General features: G+C 54.1%; 1 protein-coding gene across 1 annotated transcript in view; it reads right to left on the minus strand.

Moving 5' to 3' along the window:
- Positions 1–24,672, minus strand: part of LOC119963211 — a 680,876-nt gene extending 656,204 nt beyond the window's left edge. The window contains exon 1 of the mRNA XM_038791968.1: positions 24,569–24,672. The gene's annotated coding sequence lies outside the window, so the exon portion shown is untranslated. The remainder of the gene's footprint in view (positions 1–24,568) is intronic.
- Positions 24,673–26,193: the final 1,521 nt, after the last annotated feature.

Raw genomic sequence — 26,193 nt, forward strand, 5'->3', positions numbered from 1 at the left:
AGGCAGCGGCAAATTGATTTTTGGTAGCAAGGGAGTGACAAATTATCAGAGGTGGACAGGATGCAGATTTGAGGTTACTTTCAAATCAGCCATGATCTTATTAAATGGCGGAGCAGGCTCGAGGGGTTGAATGCCCATTCCTGCTTCTTGTTCATATGTTCGTATCACATCACTATTAAAACCCCAGTTACACCTGATTGAACATGCAGTAAGGTTTTCCAGAATTTCTGACAGCAATGTGAAAGACAAAAAAGTTGAAATTCTCACTAATTTCAGTGATTCCAAACTCTGAGGTGGGTGGTGGCGTCCCCAGATCTAATTAATGGCCACCGCGAGCTTCCACCAATTACACCATTTGCGGGGCTGCAAGAGAATCAAAATTAAGCATTGCCTTAAAACGTAAAAACATAGAAACAAAGAACAGGAATAGGTCACTTGGCCCTTCAAGCCAGCTTTTCCATTCAATATGATCACGGCTGATCCTAAATCTTAATGCCATACTCTTGCATTCTCCCTATACACTTTGATGCCATTAAAATCTAAAACATGAAAGCCAGATTCCCCCTTCCTGAGACTAATGTTAATGCCCAGGCAGGATTAGTGGACTTCTACAACAGCAAAACTGCTGCCGCACCTGGACCAATTCACCAACCGTTAAGGAGCTAGCACCAACACCACTTGGAACATGATCGATTCCAGAAGAAATGGTGCCGGGTTTGGGGCACTCAGGAAGCTGAGAAGCTGCAGCCGCACAGACACACTTCACTCCCCACGCACACTCATCCCAGTCAGCAAAATGGCAGCAAGGAGAGCGGTACCCCTTTTCACGGACCCCAAGCTGGAGACCCTGCTAGAGTCCGTGGAGGAGAGGTGTACCTCGGGGTGTGAAGAAGGCTGCCAGCCGCCACCGTTCGCCATCGCCGTTCGCCATCGCAAGTGGTAGAGGTCGTGAGCATCGTAGGCAACACCGTCAGGAACGGGCAGCAGGGCGGCGCAGTGGGTTCGCATCACTGCCTCACGGCGCTGAGGTCCCAGGTTCGATCCTGGCTCTGGGTCACTGCCCATGTGGAGTTTGCACATTCTCCCATGTTTGCTTGGGTTTCGCCCCCACAACCCAAAGATGTGCAGGGTAGGTGGAATGGCTACGCTAAATTGCCCCTTAATTGGAAAAAATTAATTGGGCACTCTAAATTTTAAAAAAAGGAACGGCAAGCAGTGCCGTAAAAAAAAACGCACAATCTCCTCAGGGCGGCCAGGATGAGTAGACAGCACTGGGCCCCTAGCACCAAACCCCGTTTCACATACCTGTAACTCCACTGCTCCCCACCTGGAGGGCATCCGAATCCCCACCCTACACCACATGCCGGCACCATTCCGGCACAGAGGGAGGTGGTCCACGCCCAGTGCTCCATGGCCTCGAGCATTGAGACCGTGGCCGAGACAAGAGCAGGCCTCCAGGACTGGCGGCGCCACGTCACCTGGGACATCCGAGCAGCAGCCGGGCCCATCCAGTCCCAGTCACGTCAGAAGGCAGCCGCTAAGGGGATCCAGGTCACAGGGCGGGAATCGCAGCAGGCGGCCACCACTCCTGATGTACTGCCTGGTGATCCAGCGTCAGGGCCCGCAAGGCCAGGAAGATAGAAGCCAGTTAGATTGGCACAGGTGCAGTACATAAGATAGTCATAGGAGCTAGGGCACAAAGCTGTACATATATGTTCAAAATAAAGACATGTTCACAATGTTACAATCTAAAGCCAGCACTCGCCACTCCCATGCCATACCATCCCCTCCACCCCCACCTCCGCCACACCAGGGATTCAGTGGCACCAGATGAAGGAATGGCCATCTCGCATGCAGGGATCACCCAGGTGGACGGTGGAATGTGCTGCTGTGGGCAGGAGTCAGAAATTGCCAAATGGTGCAGAACACCAGAGCTCAACGCAGAGCAGGTCGTCATCACCCTCCATCCCATAGACCAGACCCGCTGTTACTGCCTGTACACGGCCCGCACCCCATAGTGAGGCAGGCAGGAATCACGGAGGGGGTTGCAGAGGTGGGGGGGGGGGGGGGGGGAGTCAATCGGCTGGGAGGGTAGTGGGGTGTGATGAGATGTCCGTGCCGCTAGCCAGCCCCCCCCCCCCCCCCCCTCCCCTTGACAGTCACCGGGAGCGGGTATACTTTCCCCATTCCCCCACAGTGCTAGGTGCGCCATGATCTGGCAGGTATGTCGCTCTGTCCCCCTGCTCAGCTGGAGTATTCAATGGCATGCCCGGTCCAGCAGGTCTCCGAATGATGGGCGCTGACGGTAGACACAAGGCTTCTGTGGTGCCTCGTTCCCACCTCCTTTTCGTTCTGTTGGACGGCCAGCTCTCCATCCTCGCCGGCTGCCTCCTGTCCCTCTGGGGCAAGCTCCGCTACTGCAGAATCCTCCTCTTCAAGGAGCTCCAGCTCGTACAGCCTCAGTGCATCCCCAGGGCCACGGCAACTGGGATGAATGCCACCATTCCTGGCTGAATTCTAATATCCATTGTCTGCAATGGGTGAAAGGCTGACATGTTAGCATGGTGCGTGTCCCCTGTTCTCAACCACGTCTAACAGGTTACACTGTGGCTTCAGGTTTGCACTGCAGACCCTGCCCCCGCATGACCCCTGCCTCCTCCCCCATTGCTGCACCCCTGGCCCCATCGGTGCCTGGCACGGTGGGGGCCTCTTGCCCTGCTGCCTGTCCCTGCAGCTAGAGGTAATGTTGCCCTTGTCAGCAGTACGCAGCCCCCGTCCGACGCTCTGCTCTAGGGGCTACTATGGGCATTTCCCTTGGGTGGGTTGCGTGATCCCCCGCCGGTGGGTGGCGGAAAGTTGGGGAAGGGGTGGTATATGGCGGAGGGTGTGGTGCAGGGGTGGTGGGGGCCAGGGGCAGCTGTACGGCTGGTGTCACTCTGCAGAACCATGGGCCAAGATGGGTGATCAGTGGGGTGTGCAGCAAGATGGCTGCCTTGCAGGCCGCAACAATGGTGGTTCATGCCCAACACCCTGGTCCCGTGGGGGGGGGTCATCCCCCAACCCCAATCCTGGCAAAGCCCCCTCACCAGTGTCAAGACCGGTAGCCCACAGTCGCACCACCGCCTTTCTCTCCCTCATCAGCCACAGTGTCTGTTTCCCAATTTTTAAAAGCACAAGTGAACCTCTCAGTCAAGAATTCCCCCGGGCTGACAAGGAAGATTGTGGAGGCCCTGGAGAATACCGGGTCAGGCCCACTAATGATATGCGAATGGCATTTAGTCTACGTGCGGAGTAGAACACATTGATGCCCCTGTCGAGAACCTGAGAATTATGATTTGGCGTGAACCCGGCACCGGCCACGATTTCAGCAACAAGACTGATTTTCCATCCAATCGCCTTTCCCAATTTCGACGTTGACCCGATAGAGATTCCCACCCATTATATTATTCTTGAGGTGCATGGGCACCTTTTTTTTCAATCAAGTATTTTTTACGATTATGAGAATACTAAATTCACAGAGAAACTGATTACTGCACACCAAGGAAACTAGGTGATTTGGTATATTTTTAAAAGTCGAATTGATACACAATGCCAGCAATGCACCTCCTGCCTCCTTCCCTGCCTTCTCCCCGGAGCCCCACACATTCTTCACTTTCAGATAATATCCCAATTCCCTCTTGAATGCCTTGATTGCTCCTGCCTTCACCACCCTCTCCAGCACTGTATTCCAGATCTTAACCGTGTGGGGAGCATAGTGGTTAGCACAGTTGCTTCACAGCTCCAGGGTCCCAGGTTCGATTCCCGGCTGGGTCCCTCTCTGTGTAGAGTCTGCACGTTCTCCCCGTGTCTGCGTGGGTTTCCTCCGGGTGCTCCGATTTCCTCCCACAGTCCAAAATGTGCAGGTTAGGTGCATTGGCCATGCTAAATTGCCCTTAGTGTCCAAATAGGTTAAGTGGGGGTTACGGGGACCTGGTAGATACGTGGGCTTGAGTAGGGTGCTCTTTGTAAGGGCCGGTGCAGACTCAATGGGGCCAATGGCCTCCTTCTGCACGGTAAATTCTATGATCTATGATCTATCCACTCGCTACGTGAAAAAGATTCTCCTCTTGTCGCCATTGCTTCTTGGGCAGCACGGTAGCACAGTGGTCAGCACTGTTGTTTCACAGCGCCAGGGACCCAGGTTCGATTCCCAGCTTGGGTTACTGTCTGTGCGGAGTCTGCATGTTCTCCTCGTGAATGCGTGGGTTTTCCCCGGGTACGCCGGTTTCCTCCCACAAAGTCCCAAAAAATGTGCTTGTTAGGTGAATTGGACATTCTGAATACTCCCTCCGTGTGGATGGACTGGGGGACTTGCGTGGTGACTACAGGACTTACACAGTAACCTCCTTGCAGTGTTGATGTAAGCCTTAGATGTGTGACACTAAGAAAGATTATTATTATTCTGCCAATTTGTTTAAATCTGTGCCCTCTGATTCTTGATCCTGTCACCAATGGGAATTTTCCCTGTCAACTCTGTTCAGGTCCCTCATGATTTTGAATACCTCTGTTCAAGGTTCTGGGGAAACTGAAAGGTCTGAAGGTGGATAAATCACCTGCACCAGATGGACTACATCCCAGGGTTCTAAAAGAGATAGCTGGGGAGATTGTGGAGGCATTGGTGATGATCTTTCAGGAATCACTGGAGGCAGGAAGGGTCCCAGAGGACTGGAAGGTGGCTAATATAACACCTCTGTTTAAGACGGGAGGGAGGCAGAAGACGGGAAATTATAGGCCGGTTAGTCTGACTTCGGTCATTGGTAAGATTTTAGAATCCGTTATTAAAGATGAGATCGCGGAGTACTTGGAAGTGCATGATAAAATAGGACTGAATCAGCATGGCATTGTCAAAGGGAGGTCGTGTCTGACAAATCTGTTTGAGATTTTTGAGGATGTAACAGGAAGTTAGACAAAGGAGAACCAGTGGACGTGATTTATTTAGATTTCCAGAAGGCCTTTGACAAGGTGCCGCATCGGAGATTATTAAATAATTTTTTTTTTTTTTTTAAATAATTTTTATTCAAATTTTCACAAAAAATAAAATAACAGAAAATTCTAAGCACAAAAAAAAACAGAACCATCCCCCCCCCCCCCCCCCCCCCCCGCCGCAAATACAAAAGAGAAACAATAAATTAACACCCGTCATTGGTAAAAAACAGATATTCAACCCAAAACAAAAACAAAGAGACAACCAGCCTCCCCCCCCCCCCCCCCCCCCCCCCGGGTTGCTGTTGCTGCTGACCTTTTGTTTTTACCGTTCTGCCAGGAGATCTAGGAATGGTTGCCATCTCCTGAAAAACCCCTGCACTGACCCCCTTAGGGCGAATTTCACCCTCTCCAATTTAATAAACTCCGCCATATCGCTGACCCAGGCCTCCACGCTTGGGGGCCTCGCATCCTTCCACTGAAGAAGAATCCTCCGCCGGGCTACTAGGGACGCAAAGGCCAGAACACCGGCCTCTTTCGCCTCCTGCACTCACGGCTCCACTGCAACCCCAAATATTGCGAGTCCCCAGCCTGGATTGACCCTGGATCCTACCATCCTCGATACTGTCCTTGCTACACCCTTCCAAAATTCCCCCAGCGCTGGGCATGCCCAGAACATGTGGACATGGTTTGCTGGGCTCCCTGAGCACCTAATACACCTGTCCTTGGTCCCAAAAAACCGGCTCATCCTTGTCCCGGTCATATGAGCCCTATGCAGTACCTTAAACTGTATGAGGCTAAGCCTCGCACACGAAGAGGAGTAGTTCACCCTTTCTCGGGCATCCGCCCACGTCCCCTCCTCAATTTCCTCACCCAGCTCCTCCTCCCATTTATCTTTCAGCTCCTCCACCGAGGCCTCGTCTACCTCCTGCATCACCTGGTACACTTCCAAGATCCTCCCCTCTCCAACCCATACCCCCGAGAGCACCCTGTCCTGGACCCCACGCGGCGGCAGCAGGGGGAACCTCGCCACCTGCCAAACTCCCTTACCTGCATGTACCTAAAGGTGTTCCCCGGGGGGAGCCCAAACTTCCCTTCCAGCTCACCCAGGCTCGCAAACTTCCCGTCTATGAACAGGTCCCCCAGCCTCCTGACACCTGCCCTGTGCCAACTCAGGAACCCGCCATCAATTCTCCCCGGAACAAACCGGTGGTTCCCCCGTATCGGGGACCCCATCGAGGCCCCCACCTCCCCCCCGTGCCGCCTCCATTTCCCCCAAATCTTGAGGGTAGCTGCCACCACCGGGCTCGTGGTATACCTCGTTGGAGGGAGCGGCAGTGGCGCCGTTGTCAGCGCTTCCAGGCTCGTACCCACACAGGATGCCATCTCCAGCCTCTTCCATGCCGCCCCCTCCCCGTCCATTACCCACTTACGCACCATCGCTGCGTTGGCAGCCTAATAATACCCACAGAGGTTGGGCAACGCCAGCCCCCCCCCCCCCATCCCTGCCCCACTCCAAGTGCACCCGTCTCACTCTTGGGAGTCCTGTGTGCCCACGCAAACCCCGTAATGCTCCTGTTAACCCGCCTGAAAAAGGCCTTCGGGATAAGGATGGGGAGGCACTGGAACAGGAACATAAGCCTCCGGAACACCGTCATCTTGACTGACTGCACCCTACCCGCCAAAGACAGCGGCAGCATATCCCACCTCTTAAACTCCTCCTCCATTTGCTCCACCAGCCTTGTGAGGTTTAGCTTCTGCAAGGCTCCCCAGCTCCTGGCCACCTGAACCCCCAAGTACCTGAAGCTCCTCTCCACCCTTTTCAGTGGGAGCCTCCCAGCTCCTGGCCCCCCCTCCTGGTCCCCCGGGTGTACCACAAACAGCTCGCTTATCCCAAAGTTAAGCTTATACCCTGGGAAATCCCCAAATTCCCGGAGAATCCCCATCACCGCCGACATTCCCCCCACCGGGTCCGCCACATACAACAATAGGTCATCCGCATAGAGCGACACCCGGTGCTCCTCCCCACCTCGGACCAGCCCCCTCCAATCCCCCGACTCCCTCAGCGCCATAGCCAGGGGTTCAATTGCCAGCGCAAAAAGTAGGGGGGACAGGGGACACCCCTGCCTCGTCCCTCGGTATAGTCGAAAATACTCCGACCTCCTCTTATTCGTGGCCACACTCGCCATCGGGGCCTCATATAACAGCCTCACCCAAACCCGAACCTTTCCAGCACCTCCCACAAGTACCCCCACTCGACCCTATCAAAGGCCTTCGCCGCATCTAGCGCCACCACGATCTCCGCCTCCCCTTCCACCGCTGGCATCATTATACTGTTCAAGAGCCTCCGCATATTAGTGTTCAGCTGCCTCCCCTTCACAAACCCCGTTTGATCCTAGTGGATAACCTGCGGCACACAATCTTCTATCCTCGTAGCTAAGATCTTTGCCAACAACTTGGCGTCCACATTCAGGAGTGAGATCGGCCTGTATGACCCACACTGCAAGGGATCCTTGTCTCGCTTAAGGATCAAGGAAATCAGCGCCCGAGACATCGTCAGGGGCAAAGCCCCCCCCTCCCTCGCCTCATTGAAGGTCCTAACCAACAGGGGGCCCCAACAGGTCTGCATACGCCTTGTAAAATTCAACCAGGAACCCATCCGGCCCCGGCGCCTTCCCCGACTGCATGTTCCCTATCCCTTTAACCAGCTCCTCAAGCTCAACTGGCGCCCCCAGACCCTCCACCCGTCCCTCCTCCACCCTCGGGAATCTGAGCCGGTCCAAAAAAGTGCCCCATCCCCCCTTCTCCACTGGAGGTTAGGACCGATATAGTCTCTCATAAAAGTCCCTGAAGACCCCATTAATGTCTACCCCCCTCCACACCACATTTCCTCCCCGGTCCTTAACTCCGCCAATCTCCCTAGCCGCATCCCGCCAATCTCCCTAGCCGCATCCCGCTTACGGAGCTGGTGTGCCAGCATCCTACTCGCCTTCTCCCCATACTCGTACACCGCACCCAGAGCCTTTCTCCATTGAGCCTCCGCCTTTCTGGTGGTCAACAAGTCGAACTCAGCATGAAGGCTGGCCGCTCCCTTAGCAATCCCTCCTCCGGGGCCTCCGCGTACCTCCTGTCCACCCTCACCATCTCCCCCACTAATCTCTCCCTTTCTCTCTGCTCCCCTCTCTCCCTGTGGGCCCGACAGGAGATCAACTCCCCCCGAACCACCACCTTCAGCGCCTCCCAGACCGTCCCCACTCGGACCTCCCCATTATCGTTGGCCTCCAGGTACCTCTCGATGCATCCTCGAACCCGCCCCCTCACATCCTCGGCCGCCAGCAGCCCCACCTCCAAGCGCCACAACGGGTGCTGGTCCCTCTCCTCCCCCAGCTCGAGGTCCACCCAATGCGGGGCATGGTCAGAAATGGCTATCGCCGAGTACTCAGCGTCTACTACCCCCGCAATCAGCGACCAACTCAAAACAAAGTCGTCGATCCGGGAGTAGGCCTTATGCACATGGGAGAAGTATGAAAATTCCCTGGCCCTTGACCTCGCGAACCTCCAAGGATCCACCCCTCCCATCTGGTCCATAAACCCCCTCAGCACCTTAGCCGCCGCAGGCCGCCTACCCGTCCTGGAACTGGATCGATCCAGTGGCGGATCCAGCACCGTGTTGAAATCCCCCCCCCCCCCATTATCAGGCCCCCCACCTCCAAATCTGGAATCTGGCCCAACATGCACCGCATGAAACCCGCATCATCCCAATTCGGGGCTTATACATTGACCAGCACCACCCGCTCCCCTTGCAACTTGCCGCTCACCATCACGTGCCTCCCGCCGCTGTCTGCCACCACACTCGACGCCTTAAACGACACCCTCTTCCCCACCAGGATCACCACCCCCCCGGTTTTTTGCATCCAGCCCCGAATGAAACACTTGGCCCACCCACCCCTTCCTCAACCTGACCTGATCCGCCACCTTCAGGTGCGTCTCCTGAAGCATAGCCACGTCCGCCTTTAGCCCCCTCAGGTACGCGAACACGCGGGACCATTTGACCGGCCCATTCAGTCCCCTCACATTCCAGGTGATCAGCCGGATCGGAGGGCCACCTGCCCCCCCTCCCCCGTCGACTTACCATCACCCTTCCGTAGTCCGCCCCACGTGCCTGCGTTCCCCGCTCAGCCCGTTCCCCTGAGCGACAGACCCCCATCCCGACCCCCTCTACCCGCTCCAGCTCCTTCTTGGCATTCCAGCAGCAACCATATCCCCCCCCTCAAACCTTCCCCCCCCCCCCAGCTGCGTAACTCCAGTCATTGTACTTCCGTAAGTCAGCCGACTCCTGCTGACCCCGGCTGCTCCCGCCACCCCAATTACCCTCCCCAGTGTCCCCCAACGTCGACCCCGCTCCCTGCTTCTCCAGCGCGGGAGAGAGGCCCGCGCCCCCCCCCCATCGCAAGTCCTGCCCCCCGACCCAAAACACAGGAAGACAGGCACATGACCCAACAGGGCCACGAACCCCACCCAAACCCGTAACTAGTGGAATAATAAAAATCCCAACATGATATGATAAAACACCCAAGTAAACAGATAACAGTCCCTAAATGCAGAAACGAAAAGGCAAGACAGCAAAAAAAACATCGTCCAATAGAACCAAAAAGAGCGAAAGGATATCAAGGAGGACAAAGCCTCCGGGCTGCGTTAAACGTTCCCCAGCCCCCAGTCCTCAGTTCAAGTCCAGCTTCGCTGCCTGGACAAAAGTCCAGGCCTCCTTGAGGAGCTTGGAGGAGAAATTTGGGGTGGTAAGGGGAAATGATTTTAGATACCTACAGTTGCGGGACTTTGTTCGTAGACAGGTCCCATCTTTCCCACGCCTCCCGCCAATGGGGATCCTAGACAGAATAGTCTCTGGGAGGGATGAAGGGGAGGGTAGAGTCTCGGGTATTTATAAGGTGCTCATGAGGGAGGAAGGGTCCCAGACAGAGGAACTGAAACTTAAATGGGAGGAGGAGCTAGGCGAGGAAATGGAGGATGGGCTGTGGGCAGAGGCCCTGAGTAGGGTAAACTCGACCGCGACATGTGCTAGGCTCGGGCTGATCCAATTTAAGGTCGTTCACCGGGCCCATATGACGGTGGCTCGGATGAGCAAATTTTTCGGGATAGAGGACAAATGCGCTAGGTGTGCGGGAGGACCAGCGAACCATGTTCACATGTTTTGGGCATGCCCTGAGCTGAGGGGGTACTGGGGGGGATTTGCGGGGGTCATGTCCCAGGTGCTAAAAACAAGGGTGGTGATGAGCCTAGGGGTGGCAATTTTTGGGGTTTCGGAAGACCCGGGCGTCCAGGGGGAGAAAGAGGCCGATGTGCTGGCCTTTGCTTCCCTGATAGCCCGGCGACGAATACTATTGGCGTGGAGGGACTCAAAGCCCCCGAAGACGGAGTGGTGGCTAGCGGACATGTCGAGTTTCCTGGGGATGGAAAAAAATCAAGTTCGCCTTGAGGGGTTCTGTGCAGGGGTTCACCCGGAGGTGGCAACCATTTATTGACTTCTTTGCGGGAGAGTGAGCGTCAGTGGGGGGGGGGGGGGGGGGGGGGGGGGGGGGGGGGTTTAGAGTAGAGTAGGAGGGAAAATATGGCGGGTAGTACCGATGGGAGGGGAGCGGGCTTGTGCAATATGTTACGGTGGAAGTATTGAAAGAACGTGGATGTTTGCACATTTTTGCCTTTTTTGCTTCCTTTCTGATGATGTCTGTAACTGTTTATAAAGCCAAAAACTACCTCAATAAAATTGTTTATTAAAAAAAAAAAAAGTCCAGGCCTCCTCCGGGGAGTCAAAATAAAGTTGGCGGTCTTTATAAGTGACCCACAGGCATGTCGGCTGCAACAGGCCAAACCTGACCCCCTTCTTGTGGAGCACTGCCTTCGCCTGGTTAAACCCAGCCCTTCTCTTCGCCATCTCCGCACTCCAGTCCTGGTAAATCCTGATCTCCGTATTCTCCCACTTACTACTCTTCTCCCTCTTCGCCCAACAAAGCACACACTCACGGTCGACCAAGCATTGAAATCGGACCAGCACCGCCCTGGGTGGCTCGTTCGGCCTGGGCTTCCACAGCAGCACCCGATGGACACCCTCCAGCTCCAGGGGTCCCCGGAACGACCCCGCGCCCATCAGCGAGTTCAGCATCAGGACCACGTAGGCCCCCAAATCCGAACCTTCCAGCCCCTCCGGGAGGCCCAAAATCTGCAGGTTCTTCCGGCGGGAGCTGTTCTCCATCTCCGCCATCCTTGCCAACCATTTCTTGTGAAGCGCCTCGTGCGACTCCACCTTCACCGCCAGGCCGAGGGGCTCGTCCTCGTTCTCCAAAGCCTTTTGCTGCAGCTCCCGAATCTCCGCAGCCTGAGCCGTCTGAGTCGCCCCGAGCCTGTCCAGCGATGCCCTCAACAGCTCCAGGATCTCAGCTTTTAGTTCCTGGAAGGAGCGCAGCAGCAGCTCCTGCTGCTCCCTCGCCCACTGCTGCCACGCTGCCGGTTCCCCGCCCGCCGCCATCTTGTCCTTTTTGCCTCGCACCTTCTTCTGCTGCAAAGTTGATTTTCTGGTCGCTCCACTTCTAGTCCAGCCCATCCACCGGCCGCCAAGCGCCGAGGCTGCGTTCCCACCTGGGGAAAAATCAAATCAGCGCCGTTGCGGGCCCTTAAAAGAGCCCTTGGTGAGATATTTTCCAGTTGTTCCCTTTGCTGCTAGAATCCAGCTTTCATAAAGGCCCTCAGGTCAGCTTGAAGCCTCTAACACAGCCCTTCCCCCGCCTGCCTGCTGAATAGGCTTTTGTCTCTCTGCTGCAGCCCCAGCCAAATCCTACACTGTTTCTGCGGGACTGGAAACCAAGAAACATATCATTCCTGGGGGAAAATACTCCTCCAACATTTCACCTATACTTTTTCATAAACATTCCACTCCATATTGCTTAAAAAAGAGCTCTTTTCTGTGACCTTAGCAGGAGCTGCTGTGTGTGTGACCACTCACTCCATGGTGCACACCGGAAGCATTGTTAAATAAGTTAAGAGCCCTTGGTGCTAAGTGTAAGATCCTGACATGGATAGAGGTTTGGCTGACTGGCAGAAGGGCTCTTTTTCAGGATGGCAGCTGGTGACTAGTGGTGTACCTCAGGGGTCAGTGCTGGGACCACAACCTTTCACAATATATATATTAATGATCTGCAGGAAGGAACTGATGGCACGGTTGCTAGGTTTGCAGATGATACAAAGATCTGTAGAGGGGCAGGTAGTATTGAGGAAGTAGGCGGGCTTCAGAAGGACTTGGACAGGCTAGGAGAATGGACAAAGAAGTGGCAGATGGAATACAAGTGGAAAAGTGTGAGGTTATGCACTTTGGAAGGAGAAATGGAGGCATAGACTATTTTCTAAATGGGAAGGTGCTTAGGAAATCAGAAGCACAAAGGGACTTGGGAGTCCTTGTTCACGATTCTCTTAAGGTTAATGTACAGGTTCAGTCGGCAGTTAGGAAGGCAAATGCAATGTTAGCATTCATGTCGAGGGGGCTAGAATACAAGACCAGGGATGTACTTCTGAGGCTGTATAAAGCTCTGGTCAGACCTCATTTGGAGTATTGAGAGTAGTTTTGGGGCCCCGTGTCCAAGGAAGGATGTGCTGGCCTTGGAAAGGGTCCAGAGGAGGTTCACAAGAATGATCCCTGGAATGAAGACCTTGTCGTATGAGGAACGGTTGAGGATCTGGGTCTGTACTCGTTGGAGTTTAGAAGGACGAGGGGGGACCTTATTAAAACTTACAGGATACTGCGAGGCCTGGATAGGGTGGACGTGGAGAGAACGTTTCCACTTGTAGGAAAAAAAAAACTAGAACCAGTGGACACCATCTCAGACTAAATGGACGATCCTTGAAAACAGAGATGAGGAGGAATTTCTTCAGCCAGAGGGTGGTGAATCTGTGGAACTTTTTGCCGAAAAAGGCTGTGGAGGCCAAATCACTGAGTGTCTTTAAAATAGATAGCTAGGTTTTTGATTAATAAAGGGATCAGGGGTTCTGGGGAAGGAGAATGGGGATGAGAAAAACATCAGCCATGATTGAATGGTGGAGCAGACTCGATGGGCCGAATGGCCTAATTCTGCTCCGATGTCTTATGGTCCATCAAATCTCCTCTCAACGTGCTCTTCTCGCAGGAAAACAGCCCAACTTCTCCAATCTATCGACTTAACTGAAGCTCTTCATTCCTGGGATCATTCAAGCAAATCGTTTAGTACTTTCTCTAATGTACTTTCCTGAAGTACGGTGCCCAAAACTGGACACAATACTTCAGTTGAAGCTGAACCACTGTCCGAAACGGGTTTAACATAACTTCAATGCCAATAACAATAAAGCTCAGGATGCTGTATGCTTTATTAACCACTCTCAAATTATCCGACCATTATGCACACAAAAACCCAGGACCCTCACCTCCCTTCAGAATTGTACCTTTTAGGCAGCAATGGAAGCGCAGTGGTTAGCACTGCTGCCTCACGGCATTGAGGTCCCAGGTTCAATCCCGGCTCTGGGTCACTGTTCATGTGGAGTTTGCACATTCTCCCCGTGTCTGCGTGGGTTTCGGCCCCACAACCCAAAGATGTGCAGGTTAGGTGGATTGGCCATGCTAAATTGCCCCTTAATTGGAAAAAATTAATTGGACCTCAGCGCCGTGAGGCAGCAGGGCTAACCGACTGCGCCACCGTGGTGCCCTCGGCTGCACCTTGACGTGACCATCAATTCACTCGAGACACGATTGGAAGTAAACTGTGGTTTTAATAGACTTACAACTGAGCCTGCCTGCGACCAGAAGAACGGAGGGCAGGCTCACACGGCTGCAGCACTTTATACTTCCGGTAGTGGGAGGGGCCATGGGCAGAGCCATTGTCGGAGCCGAGGGCGGAGCCCTGTACAAGCTCCTCATCTCCCCTGTGCGCTGAGCCGCGCAACGGCTCACAGACAGAGCCCACAAGGACACAATACTATACAGTGTGAATTAGTATGAATTATATGAAGTACATTCACCACACTCACCCCCTGTAAAAAAAATCAAGTCCGGCGGGGGTGACGGGTCTACAGGTTGAGCCGGTCCGGTGGCCGAGTCATTCTTTGGGATTGGCGGAGCACCGGGGTTGCAGCCTCTTCGAATGGCTGGATGGTGACGGTCGGCGTGGATATGAGGGTGGACTCCAGGGGTGTTTCGGTCCGAGCTCCGTTCCTGACCGGTGCGACGGACGACGGGGGGGCGCAGGAAACCTATAGACGTGGGGGCGCAGGGCGTGGAGGGTTGGTTGGGGTGTAGTGTGAGGGGTATCTCGGCGGTGGTGGTGGTGGATCCTGCAGGCGCCAGGTCCCGGAGGGAAACGGTGTCCTGGCAGCCGTCGGGGTATTCAATAAAGGCGTAGTGTGGGTTTGAAGGTAGCCGTAGAACCCTCTCTACTAGTGGGTCCGTTTTGTGTGTCCGGACGTGCTTCCGGAGGAAGAACCGGGCCCGGTGTCCTCAACCAAGATGGGAGCGAAGCACCCGTGGTAGTGCCCCTAGAGAAAAAAAATAGTCGATGTGAGGGGTCTGGTTAGCAGCAGTGCACAGGAGGGACCTAATAGCATGGAGCGTGTCGGGGAGGACCTCCTGCCAGTGGAAGGTCGGGAGATTCCTGGACCGGAGTGTCAGTAGGACGGTCTTCCAGACCGTCGTGTTCTCCCTCTCCACCTGCCCGTTACCCCTCGTCGAGCAGGGTACTGACGCAGCTCGTCGCTCATGAAGGACGAACCCCTGTCGCTGTGTACGTAGCTCGGGAAACCGAACAGGGTGAAGACACTGTGCAGGGCTGTGATGGCTGTGTGGGAGGTCATATCAGGGCACGGGATGGCAAAGGGGAAGCGGGAGAATTCGGCTATGACGTTGAGGAAGTACACATTTCGATTGGTCGAGGGGAGTGGCCCTTTGAAATCGATGCTCAGGCGTTCAAAGGGCTGGGAAGCCTTTACCAGGTGGGCCTTGTCTGGTCTATAGAAGTGCGGTTTGCACTCCGCGCAGATCGGGCAGTCCCTGGTGATGGCTTTTACCTCCTCGGTGGAGAAAGGCAGATTTCGGGCTTTGACGTAGTGGGCGAACCGGGTGAGCCCCGGGTGGCAGAGTTCGTTGTGGATAGCCTTCAGGCGGTCATCTTGCACGCTGGCGCACGTGCCGCGGGACAGGGCATCTGGGGGCTCGTTGAGCTTCCCCAGTCGATATATGATGTCATAATTATAGGTGGAGAGTTCGATCCTCAAGAGGTGCCTGGGATTCTTCTCTTATTACCCTCATCACCGCAGATGGTGACATTGTCCATTGCTCAGGATTTTGCCCCTTTGCGAGTTGTCGATCTTTGGTCGGTGATGAGGGTAAACCTCCTACCTGCGAGGTAGTGCCTCCAGTGCCTTATGGCTTCCACAATGGCATGAGCTTCTTTTTCGACTGAGGAGTGTCGAAGTTCCGAAGCAGAGAGGATTCGGGAGAAGGCGCCAACAGGTCTCCCTGCCTGATTCAGAGTGGCGGCAAGAGCGACCTATGAGGCGTCCACATGGCGGCTTTGGCGATGTCCTCCTTGATGCAGTTGAAGGTCTGGTGGGCCTCTGCTGACAGTGGGGAGAGTGTGGTCTTAAATAGTGGGCGGGCTTTGTCCGCATACTGGGGGACCCACTGGGCGTAATAAGAGAAGAATCCCAGGCACCTCTTGAGGGCCCTGGGACAATGAGGGAGAGGGAGTTGCATACGGTCCGGGTCGGGGTCCAGGACTCCGTTTTCCACAACATAACCGAGGATGGCTAGTCTGGTAGTGCGGAAAACACATTTCTCCTTGTTGGAGGTGAGATAGAGTTTCTGGGCGGTTTGGAGAAAATCGGTGGAGGTTGGCATCGTGGTCCTGCTGATCATGGCCGCAGATGGTGACATTGTCCAAGTATGGAAACGTGGCCCGCAGCCCGTACTGGTCCACCATTCGGTCCATTGCTTGTTGGAACACCGAGACCCCGTTCGTGACGCCAAAGGGGACCAGGAGGAAATGGAAAGGGCGGCCATCTGCCTCGAACGCCGTGTAGTGGCGGTCCTCCGGGTGGATTAGGAGCTGGTGGTAAGCAGACTTCAGATCCACCATGGAGAATATGCGGTACTGGGCGATCTGGTTGACCATGTCTGCAATTCTGGGGAGGGGGTACGCATCGAGGTGCGTGAACCGGTTAATGGTTTGGCTATAATCAACCACCATCTGGAACTTTTCCCCGGTCTTGACGACCACCACCTGAACTCTCCAGGGGCTGTTACTGGCCTCTATGACTCCCTCACGTAGGAGCCGCTGGACTTCGGCTCTAATGAATACTCTGTCCTGCAGGCTGTACCGCCTGCTGCGAGAGGCTACTGGTTTACAATTAGCCGTTAGGTTAGCGAAGAGTGGAAGGGGGTCGATTTGTAGAGTCGCTAAGCTGAATATAGTAAGAGGAGGTAGGGGTCCGCCGAAGCTGAGTGTGAGGCTCTTGAGGTTGCATTGAAAGTCGAGCCCGAGTAAGAGTGGGACGCAGAGGTCGGGGAGTACATACAGCTGGAAATTAGAGCAGCTGGCGCCCTGAATCGTTAGGGTCGCAACGGTTCGCCCTTGTATTTGGACCGAGCGCGAGCCCGAGGCGAGGGAGATAGTTTGCCGTGCAGGGAAGAGAGGGAGCGAACAGCGTCTTACCAGGTCAGGATGTACGAAGCTCTCGGTGCTCCCGGAGTCGAAGAGGCACGGTGTCTTGTATCCGTTGATTTGAACGGACATCATCGAGCTCCGGAGATGCTTCGGACACGACTGGTCCAAAGCGACTGCGTTGAGTTGCGGGTAGTCGGCGGCTCGATCAGCAGTGCTGAAGTGGCCCCATGATGACTGTCCGCTGAGGTCATAGTCGTCGAGGTGAACATCGGGTGATGGCCAAGATGTCGGCCCCCGTTGATCGCACGTGGCGGGCGATGAAGAAGATGGCGTCCAAGATGGCCGCTCCCATGGATCGCACGTGGCTGGCGGCGAGGAAGATGGCGCCCAAGATGGCGGCCCCATGACTCGCACATGGCCGGCCACGTGGCGGAGGATTGCCAAGATGGCGGCCCCCATAAGTCGCACATGTCAGGCGGAGGCGGAGTCGGCAGACACGCTGCAACGTTGCGGGGCCTGCGAGTTGGGGGAGCGATTGTTCTGGACTGCGGGGGAGTTAGAGGGTTTTGATTTCGCCAGGCATACTTTGGCATGATGTCCTTTTCGACCGCAGCTGCTGCAGGTCGCGTTGCGGGCCGGGCAGTGCTGCCGTGGGTGTTGGGGCTGGCCACAAAAATGGCACTCTGGCGCTCCATGGTGAGTGGGTGGCTGCACAGCGCAGGCCTGGGGCAGTCGCTGGTCGGGGGCCCACGATAGGGTCGCTTGGTCTGTGGGGAATGAGTTGACACTTTGAAACGCGACCTCCATAGTGGTTGCTAGCGCTACCGTGTCCTCCAAGTTCTGGGCCCCTTTTTCGAGTAGTCGCTGGCGCACATAGTTAGACTGGACCCCCGCAACATACACATCACGGACAGCGAGCTCCATATGCTGGGAGGCAGTTACAGCCTGAAAGTTACAGACCCGAGCAAGGGCTTTTAAGTCGCGCAGGAAGTCCTCTAGTGACTCTGCGGGCCCCTGGCGGTGGGTAGTGAAAATGCGCCGCACGTAGACCTCGTTTACCGGCCACACGTATAATCGGTCGAGCATAGCGAGGGCCTCAGTATAGGAGTCAGTACAGTTGAGTTGCGTGGAGATGCGATGGCTCACCTGTGCGTGCAGTAGGCTGAGTTTCTGCTCTTCTGTAGTCTCGGAGGTGGTCGATGCTGCCAGGTAGGCCTTGAAACACCGAAGCCAGTGTAGAAAGATTTCCTTCGACTCTGCAGCCTGCGGGTCGAGTTCTGGTCGATCAGGTTTGAGGGCTGATTCCATGGTAGTTTTCTTAAGTCTATTAAATTGATGTGACCATCAATTCACTCGAGACACGATTGGAAGTAAACTGTGATTTTAATAGACTTACAACTGAGCCTGCCTGCAACCAGAAGAACTGAGGGCAGGCTCACACAGCTGCAGTACATTATACTTCTGGTACTGGGAGGGGCCATGGGCGGAGCCTAGGGTGGAGCCCTGTACAAGCTCCTCATCTCCCCCTGTGGGCAGAGCCGCGCAACCACTCACAGACAGAGCCCACAAGGATACAATACTATACAGTGTGAATTAGTATGAATTATATGAAGTACATTCACCACACACCCCAACCTGCAAGGGTGCCAGGAGGCAGCAGTTTGAGAGACCACAGAGACACCAAAAAATGGCAGCAAGGGACAGGAGCGGCGAGTAAGCCGATCAGCAGACCCACAAGGGTCCTTCGCTGGGCCAGACAAACGAAGGCTTGCAGCTGGGAGGGACAAAAAAAAATCAATGTCTATCAGGGCATTGGGGCAGACCTTTAAACGCCGGGCAGAATTTAATAGGGGGAAGTCAGCCCTATATAAGAACAATATTAAATTCGGGATGTTGTACCCAGGCAGGCTCTGGGTAACATACCAGGGCAAGGAACATTACGTCACAGCCCCTGTAGATACAGATGGGTTCATCCAAAAAAAAACGGATTAGACAACTAAGCAGATAGCAATAAGGGAGACACAGCACAGAGGAGGCAGAGAAAAACTAATGGACAATTTGCGCGGGACTGCATCGCCTCGTTATGAACAGGGGAGCCAGTTTGCAGAAAGGAGAGAGCTTGTGCAGCAGAGCGCCGGAGAGGGTGATGAGGAGATAGAGGGGACAATAACATAACATTTGTAGGAGGGGCTCAGACCAATCCCAGGAGGGGGGGGGGGGGGGGAAACAGATGTACCATTCATGTTGCGAGACGAGAGCCGGAGGGGGGCGCGCAGCCATATTGATAAGTAAGAGAACGACAAAGACAGTTACGGACTAAAGGGGACTGTACATCATGGTCAGCAGTTTCTTGGATGGGGTACCAATGGTTGTCAACCTGTACACCCACAACTGGGACGACACGGAGTTCTTAAAGAAGATCGTGGCGGAAGTCCCCAACCAGTTTGGGGACCTACAGAGGTGAGACACACTCCGACTCCCTAGCGGGGAGGGTGCAGACGATAAAGATGAACGCGTAGCCCAGATTCCTCTTCCTGTTCAGATCCATACCGATCTACATCCCCAAAGCCTTCTTCAACGCAGTTGACAAAATGATCATGGTGTTTGCGTGTGGGGTGGGGAATGAAGAGAGAGGAGGAGGAGGAAGAACCCAAGGATCCCCAAAAAGGTCCTCCAAAGAAGAAGAAACATGGGGGGGCCTGGCCCTCCCAAATTTACAGTCCCAAACCTACTGAGCAGCCACGGCAGAAAGAGTGAGGGGACGGGTGAAAGAATGGGCTAGGATGAAGGAGAGCTCCTTTACTGGATCCTCTGGGCCCTCACCACAGCAGCTCCCATCCACACCAGCCAAACACTCAACAAGCCAAGTGTACTTGACCTTCTGGGGCATTCTCACTTTGCAGCATTGCAATGCTATCCTTTATCACTGCCCCACCCCAATCCCTCTATCTCTCCTTCCTTTTCTATCTTTCTGAACACCTTGTATCCAGGAATGTTTCTCACTCAGCATTTCACACTACTTGTGCGCTCACAGCCATCGCTTAGCAACCAGGATGAGGACCAGCTGTCCTGAGCATATGTGCCCCAATGTTACCTTTAAAATCCAACTTTTTAAACTTCCTTGCTCCTCTGACCATCGAACCTCTCTATCTGCCCTCTCTGTGCCTTTGGTACTTATGGGTGTCACAACTTCTGACTCACTCCTTTCCCCCTGTAGAAAATTCTGCCTCGTCTCTATGATGTCCTTTAGCGGGGCATCAGCGGGGGCAACCCCATGCGGGATTCATGATGATGGTTACAGGAATGCCCATCTACCCCCTGACGATGGAACCTCCTACAACAACCACATTCCTACACTTCTCTGTTCCCATCTGTACGGTCCCTTGGCAATTGGTGCCATGGTCTGGACTGCACTCCTTCAGGGCTACCATCACTCAAAGCAGCCTCTAACGCTAAGTATGTGAGAGTGCCACACATCCTAAAGACTCCTGTATATGCTGCCTCTTCGCAGAAGGGGGAAAAAAAGTACAAAAGGAGAAATAACTGGTCTTGTATACATTAAAATTGAACACTAGTAAAGACTGGCAAATAACAATAGTGGTCCAAATTGTTTTTCCCTTCTGGGTAGCCACCCACCATACAATCTTTCTTTGTAATTCATTTTTTATGGGATGTGGACTTCCCTGGCTAGGCCAGCATTCATTGCTCATCACTAATTGTCTTTAAGGTGGAGGTGGTGGGCATCCTTCTTGAAGCCCTGCAATCAATGTGGTGTAGGTACTCCCACAGCGCTATTAGGGAAGGAGTTCCAGAATTTTGACACAGCGACAGTGAAGGAATAGCTATATATTTCCAAGTCAGGTGAGTAACTTGGGAGGGGAGCTTCCAGGTGGTGGGATTCCCATGTATCTGCTGCCCTTGTCCATCTAGATGGTAGTGGTCGTGGGTTTGAAAGGTGCTGCCAAAGGAGCTTTGGTGAGTCCCTGCAAGGAATGTTGTAGATGTGCTTCGGTGATGGAGTGGGTGAATGTTTGTGGAGAGGGTGCCAATCAAGTAGGCTGCTTTGTCCTGGATGGTGTTGAGCTTCTTGAGTGTTGCTGAAGCTACACGCATCGAAGCAAGTGGAGTATCCCATCACACTCCTGACTTGTGCCTTATCCGTGGTGAACCGGCTTCGGGGAGTCAGGATGTGAGTTACTCGCTGCAGGAGTCCTGGCCTCTTACCTGCTCTTGTAGCCACTATTTATATGGCTAATCTAGCTCAGTTTGTGTTCAATGGTAACCTTTGATAGTGAGAGATTCAGTGATGGTCATGCCATTGAATGTCATGGGGCGATGGTTTGATTGTCTCTTATTGGACGTTGTGCGGCGCAAATGTTACTTGCCACTTGTCAGCCCAAGCCTGGATATTGTCTAAGTCTTGCATTTACACGTGGACTGCTTCAGTATCTAAGGAGTCACAGCTGACCTTATGTTGGAAGGAGGATCATTGATGAAGCAGCTGAAGATGATTGCGCCTCGGACACTACCCCGAGGAACACCTGCAGTGATGCCCCGGGACTGAGATGATTGACCTCCAACCGCCACAACCATCTTCCTTTGTGCCAAGTGAGACTCCAACCACTGGAGAATATTCCCCCTGATTCCTATTGACTCTATTTTGCTGGGCTCCTTAATGCCATACTCGATCAAATACTGCCTTGATGTCAAGGGCTCATCTCTGGAGTTCATGTTTGTCCATGTTTGAACCTAAGGCTGCAATGAGGTCTGTAGCTGAGTGACCCTGGCAGAACCCAAACTAAGCGACAGTGAGCAGGTTATTGCTATGCGAGTGCTGCTTGATAGCACTGTTGATGACCCCTTCCATCACTTTACTGCTCAAAGGTAGGGGAATAGGGTGGTAATTGGCAGGGTGGGTTTTGCCCTAGTTTGAGAGTGCAGGACATAAGTGGGCAATTGTCCACATTGCCGGGTAGATGCCAGCTTGACGAGTGGTGTGGCAGGTTCTGGATCACAAGTCTTCAGTACTATTGCCAGAATATTGTCAGGGCCCCATTGCCTTTGCAGTATCCAGTGCCTTCAGCCGTACCTTGATATTGGGGTGAATCAAATTGGCTTAAGACTGGCATCAGTGATGCTGGTGACCTCTGGAGGAGACCGAGATGGATCATCCACTCAGCACTTCTGGTTGATGATTGTTGCGAATGCTTCAGCCTCGTCAGATGTGCTGGGCTCCTCCATCATTGAGGATGGGGATATTTGTGAAGCTTCTCCTCCAGTGAGCTGTTTAATTGTCCCCCATCATTCACGACGGATGTGGCAGGACTGCAGAGCTTAGATCTGATCCGTTGGTTGTGGGATCGCTTAGCTCGGTCTATCACTTGCTGCTTATGTTGTTTGGCACACAATTAGTCCCGAGTTGTATCTTCCCCAGGTTGACACCTCATTTTTCATTATGCCCGATTCTGCTCCTAGCATGCCCTCCTACATTCTTCATCCTATGGCTTGGGGATATGCCAGGCCATGAGGTTACAGATTGTGGTTGAGTTCAATTCTGCTGCTGCTGATGGCGGCCCACAGCGCCTCATGGATGCACAGCCTTGAGTTGCTAAATCTGTTCTGAATCTATCCCATTTAGCATAATGGTAGTGCAACACAACACGATGGATGGTATCCTCAATGTGAAGATGGGATCTGTCTGCACAAGAAATGTGTGATGGTCACTCCTACCGATACGGTCATGGACAGATGCCTCTTCGGAAGGCAGGTTGGTGAGGATGAGGTCTAGAATGTTTTTCCCTCTTGTTGGCTGCCTCACCTCCTGTCACAGTTATGTCCTTTAGGACTTGGTCAGTAGTGGTGCTACCGAGCCACTCTTGAAATGAAAATCGCTTATTGTCATGAGTAGGCTTCAATGAAGCTACTGTGAAAAGCCACTAGTCGCCACATTCCGGCACCTGTCTGGGGAGGCTGGTACAGGAATCGAACCGTGCTGCTGGCCTGCTTTAAAAGCCAGCAATTTAGCCCAGTGTGAAGTCCCCACCCAGAGTACATTCTCTTTGCCACTCTCAGTGCTTCCTCCAACATACCGATTCATCTGTGGAGGGTGGACGGTACATGGTAATCAGTAGGAGGTTTCCTTGCCAATATTTGACATGAAACCATGAAACTTCATGGGGTCCAGAATTGATGTTGAAGACTCCCAGGGCAACTCCCTCCTGACTGCATACCATTGTGCTGCCCTCTGCAGGACATACCCAGGGATGGTGATAGTGATGTCTGGGACATTATCTGTAAAGTATGATTCTGTCAGTATGACTATGTCAGGCTGATGCTTGAATAGTCTGTGAGACAGCTCTCCCAATTTTGCCACAAGCCCCAAAATGTCAGCAAGGAGATCTTTGCATGGTTAACAGGACTGGGTCCGCTGTCGTCGTTTCCTGTTCCTTGGCCGATGCAGAGTGGCCCGTCCGATTTATTTCCTTTTATTAGTTTTGATACAACAGAGTGGCTTGCCAGAAGCCATTTCAGAGTGCATTTAAGAGTCAATCACATTACTGTGGATTTGGAGTCATATGTAGGACGGCAGATTTCCTTCCTTCCGCTAGTGAACCAGCTTTTTACGACAATGGTTTCGTGGTCATCTTGGATTCAATTTTTAGCATCTGCCATTGCCAGATTCAAACCCAGGTCCCCAGAGTGCTACCCTGGGTCTCTGGATCACCAGCCTAGTGACAATACCACACCACTGCCTCCCCAATCCTGAACTCTTATTGCCTGTGGGGTGGCCACCTCCTGGAATGTAACATCCAGAAAACATTCGTCCTTCCCGAGGTTCTATAGTGGCTTCACCTGCCGCTCAAACTGGGAAATCCTGAGCTTGAAATCAAGCACTGGAAACACTTCCCACACTTCAGTTATGCAAAAATCCATCACTCACATCTGCTGGACAAAGCTCTGATTAAAAATTTTATGATGATTCCATTTTCAATTGCTCTAATAAAACTTCACCAGTTGATCGCTCTTACATATATCACAGCATGTTTTAATATTTCATAGAATCATAGAATTTACAGTGCAGAAGGAGGCCATTCGGACCATCGACTCTGCACTGGCTCTTGGAAAGAGCACCCTACTTAAGCCCATGCCTCAACCCTATCCCCGTAACCCCAACTAACCTTTTTGGACACTAAGGGCAATTTATCATGGCCAATCCACCTAATCAGCACATCTTTGGACTGTGGGAGAAAACCAGAGCACCCGGAAGAAACCCACGCACACGGGGAGAACATGCAGACTCCGCACAGACTGTGACCCAAGCCGGGAGTCGAACCTGGGACCCTGGAGCTGTGAAGCAACTGTGCTAACCCCAGTGCTACCCATTTATTTTAATCAAATTCCATAACTGCCAAATTGCTGGCTCACAGCAAATTTTACCTTTTCTCGAAATGAGGAAAGAACAGCTTGAAAACTAGCTCAATTTGCAGCTAGACTGGGGTGGGGCAGAGGGACTGGAAAGCAGGATTGGTAAAGGGTGGAATTGCGATATTTTCCCCATTTCTTTCATGCACAGCACTTGTTTCCCACCCTTTTTGCAACCCTCCATTTTGTTCTGCCTTCACCACTCCCACCGTTCTTGCTTTAAACTTGTTACATTGTTAATTTCTTCGAGTCCTGATCAACGCACCGACCTGACACTCTTGCTCCCTCACATCTGCTGCCTCACATGCCGCGTATTTCCCGCATTTGCTGTTTTCACTTGCAAACAAATAATAGTTGGTTGCACCGCTGAAGTTTGGGCAGGTTCAGGATTTTAACTGAAAGGGAATTTGAATTTACCAGTTTCTTTTATAATATTCGGGTCAACAACAAAGCGGTTACCTGTTAGGTGTCGTGCAGACAGATGTACTCACCTGGTCAGTGGACAGGAGAAAGAGTGACTCCACACAGTGAACCTGATTGTGTACCAGCCCCGTCCCTGGCCGGAGCCAGCCCGGACTGCGCGCGAACAGCAGCATTTCCCTCTCAGCGTTCCACACCGCGTGTGCGCTCACAGCCGTTACTTAGCAACCGGCGCCGCGATCAGCTGTCATCAGCACGTGCGCCCACTCCCCTCAATAACTGCCCCCCACCCCCACAGCATCGCCACACCCCCTCCTACCCCACCCACCCATCCCCACTCCCTCCCCATATCCCCCCACACCCCTCCCTCCCCCCACACCCTATCCCCCCTCCCTCCCCATATCCTCCCTCCCCATATCTCCCCCTCCCTCCCCATATCCTCCCTCCCCATATCTCCCCCTCCCTCCCCATATCCTCCCTCCCCATATCTCCCCCTCCCTCCCCATATTCCCCCCTCCCCATATCCCCCCTCCCTCCCTCCATCCCCCCTCCTTCCCTCCCTCCCCATATCCTCCCTCCCCATGTCCCCCTTCCTCCCTCCCCATGTCCCCCTTCCTCCCCATATCCCCCTCCCTCCCCATATCCCCCCTCCCTCCATCCCCCATATCCCCCCTCCCTCCCTCCCCATATCCCCCCTCCCTCCCCATATCCCCCTCCCTCCCTCCCCATATCCCCCCTCCCTCCCCATATCCCCCTCCCTCCCTCCCCATATCCCCCTCCCTCCCTCCCCATATCCCCCTCCCTCCCTCCCCATATCCCCCCTCCCTCCCTCCCCATATCCCCCTCACCCTCCTCCCATATCCCCCCTCCCCTCCCTCCCCATATCCCCCTCCCTCCCTCCCCATATCCCCCCTCCTCTCCCTCCCCATATCCTCCCCCTCCCCATATCCTCCCCCTCCCTCCCTCCCCATATCCCCCATCCTCTCCCTCCCCATATCCCCCATCCTCTCCCTCCCCATATCCTCCCCATCCTCTCCCTCCCCATATCCCCCCTCCTCCCTCCCCATATCCTCCCCTCCCTCCCTCCCCATATCCCCCCTCCCTCCCCATATCCTCCCCCTCCCTCCCTCCCCATATCCCCTCCCTCCCTCCCCATATACTCCCTCCCCATATCCCTCCCTCCCCATATTCCCCCTCCCTCCTTCCCCATATCCCCCTCCCTCCTTCCCCATATCCCTCACTATCCCTCTATCCCTCCTCCCTCCCTCCTCCCCATATCCCCTCCCCATATCCCCCTCCCTCCCCATATCCCCCTCCCTCCCCATATCTCCCTCCCTCCCATATACTCCCTCCCTCCCCATATCCCCCCTCCCTCCCTCCTCCCATATCCCCCCTCCCTCCCCATATCCCCCCTCCCTCCCCATATTCCTCCCTCCCCATATTCCTCCTCCCCATATCCCCCCTCCCCATATCCCCCCTCCCTCCCTCCCCTCTCCCACCCCTCCCTCCCTCCCCTCTCCCACCCCTCCCTCCCTCCCCTCTCCCCACCCCCTCGCTCCCTCCCTCCCCTCTCCCACCCCTCCCTCCCTCCCCTCCCTCCCTCCCTTCTCCAACCTCTCCCTCCCTCCCTTCTCCCACCGCTCCCTCCCCTCTCCCACCGCTCCCTCCCTCCCCTCTCCCACCCCTCCCTCCCTGC

This window comes from Scyliorhinus canicula, chromosome 3 (genome assembly GCF_902713615.1).
Source record: "Scyliorhinus canicula chromosome 3, sScyCan1.1, whole genome shotgun sequence".
Classification (NCBI taxonomy): domain Eukaryota; kingdom Metazoa; phylum Chordata; class Chondrichthyes; order Carcharhiniformes; family Scyliorhinidae; genus Scyliorhinus; species Scyliorhinus canicula.